Source organism: Pseudophryne corroboree, unplaced genomic scaffold, assembly GCF_028390025.1.
Source record: "Pseudophryne corroboree isolate aPseCor3 unplaced genomic scaffold, aPseCor3.hap2 scaffold_2945, whole genome shotgun sequence".
Classification (NCBI taxonomy): domain Eukaryota; kingdom Metazoa; phylum Chordata; class Amphibia; order Anura; family Myobatrachidae; genus Pseudophryne; species Pseudophryne corroboree.
In genome coordinates, this window is record NW_026969613.1 from 17,501 (window position 1) to 20,000 (window position 2,500).

Here is a 2,500-nt window from a genome sequence, read left to right on the forward strand (position 1 = left end):
GCCGGCGAGATCCCTGGCTGTTCTTCTCTTCCATCCATCCGTCCGTTATTTCATTTGCTGTCTGTATGTACGGAGCCCGGGCCGCGGAAGCCGGAGGGAGCCCGGGCTGCGGAAGCCGGCGAGAGCCCGGGCTGTTCTTCTTTTTTTTTTTCCCTTTCATTTATTTCCCCCCACCAGGGTGCGCCGACGAGGGGAGACCTCCTCCCCGCCGCCGCCGTACCGGACACATCGCAAATTCACAACGGTGGATTATTATTATTATTATTATTTTTTTTTTTTACGCGGCCAGCAGGGGGCGCCGCGCGCGCGGACTGGCGCTCGTGAACACTGCATTTAAATCGGTGGTGTGTTTTTGTCTTTTGCCTGGTTTTTTTTAATCTCAATCGTGTATTACCTCGGCTGGCCAGCGGGGGGCGCCGCGGCGGGGACACGGGCGGACCGGGTACATTTCATCTGTTTGGGGCGAGTGCTTTTTTGAAATTTTTTTTTATCTTTTAGTCTCGTTCCGTTCTTCCCTTCAACTGGCCTGCGGGGGGCGCCGTGCGCGCGGACCGGCGTCCACCCCTGGCCGCTCCGGGACTTTGCATTCAAATGGGTGGGGTGTTTTTCATTTTTTTGCCCTTTTTTTTTCCACTCCCCCCCTCTCAATCGTGTATTACCTCGGCTGGCCAGCGGGGGGCGCCGCGGCGGGGACACGGGCGGACCGGGTACATTTCATCTGTTTGGGGCGAGTGCTTTTTTGAAATTTTTTTTTATCTTTAAGTCTCGTTCCGTTCTTCCCTTCAACTGGCCTGCGGGGGGCGCCGTGCGCGCGGACCGGCGTCCACCCCTGGCCGCTCCGGGACTTTGCATTCAAACGGGTGGGGTGTTTTTCATTTTTTGCCCCTGTTTTTCACTCCCCCCCTCTCAATCGTGTATTACCTCGGCTGGCCAGCGGGGGGCGCCGCGGCGGGGACACGGGGGAGGGTTCATCCGGGCGGACCGGGTACCTTTCGTCTGTTTGGGGCGAGTGCTTTTTTGAAATTTTTTTCATTTTATTTTTGTCCTCCCTTCGACCGGCCAGCGGGGGGCGCCGCGCGCGCGGACCGTCGGGGCCCGGGGCCCTGCGTCCCACTTACTTTCGCCCGACGGGAATCGTTTCTTTTGTTTTTATCCGAGAGGACACACGGAATCTGCACCCCCCGCAGTGGCGTCAGGCGGCCACCGGGGGGCGCCGCGGCGGGGATCGGGGGGGGGCGCCCGGGAGCCGCCTGCCCGTCCGCTGGGCCAAGGGGGCCGGGGCGGGTCACGCGCCGCCGTCCCCCCCCGATCGTCTCGCTCCGAGCCGCCTCTGGCCACCGGGGGGCGCCGTCGGGTGGCGCGGGGGCGCCCCCGCCGCCCGCCGCCTCCCCCCGCACGCGTCGGGCCTCCCCCCGGGCCCCCGCGGGCCGGGGGACGCGGCCGGCGAGCGTCGGACTCCAGCGCGGAAGTGTCGCGGATGAGTGCGGACCGGGGCGCCCGCGGCCCAGCGGCACTTCCAGGGGCTCGGGGAGGAGATGGTTGAAGCCTGGGTGAAGCGCGCCCTCGGCCGTCCGTGTCGCTACCCGCCGGAGAACACCTCCGCCGGATCAGTAGGTACCAACGAGGCGAGCGAGAGAGCCGGGACTCTGTCCGGGGCCGAAAAGCCTGTTTCCCTGGAGCTTTTGCGAAAGGACCCGTGACAGAAGATGCGCGGAGCTCAGAGATCAGCATGGGCAGGGCCTTCTTGCATCCGATTTTGCCCAGGCAGGGCTCCAGGAACCGGGTTACAAAAAGCAAAAAGCCCTGGAGCTCAAACGAAAGGTTTAGTGACAAGATAGCCGTGGAGCTCCGATAACAGCATGGCAGGACCAGGATGGGGCCTATAAAGGGTCCACGGCGGGCATCCGTTGGAGCCCGACGTACGGGCCGGGCACGTCTCCTTCTCCCCCGGAGGCAGCGCCCCCCGGCGGGCCAAATCGGGTACTGCAATTTGTGGAAGTTTCGCAGATGAGTGCGGACCGGGGCGCCCGCGGCCCAGCTGCACTTCCAGGGGCTCGGGGAGGAGACGGTTGAAGCCTGGGTGAAGCGCGCCCTCGGCCGTCCGTGTCGCTACCCGCCGGAGAACACCTCCGCCGGATCAGTAGGTACCAACGAGGCGAGCGAGAGAGCCGGGACTCTGTCAGGGGCCGAAAAGCCCGTTTCCCTGGAGCTCCTGCGAAAGGACCCGTGGCAGAGCAGGCACGGAGCTCGGAGAGCAGCAGGGCCGGAGCTCGGAGAGCAGCAGGGCCAGGGCTCCCTCCCTTCCATAGGCTGCCCAGGCAGGGCTCCAGGAGCCCGGTACCAGCTCTCCCCGTCCGACAGCCTCCTCTCTGGAAGCGGAGAGCGGACGCAGTCGGGCTCCCGGACCGGGGCCCTGGGAGAGGGTTTGGGAGAGCCCTGCCGGGAGCCACCGGGACGGGCCCGTGCGGACGGGTGCGCGGCGCCCCCCGGCGGTCGAAGG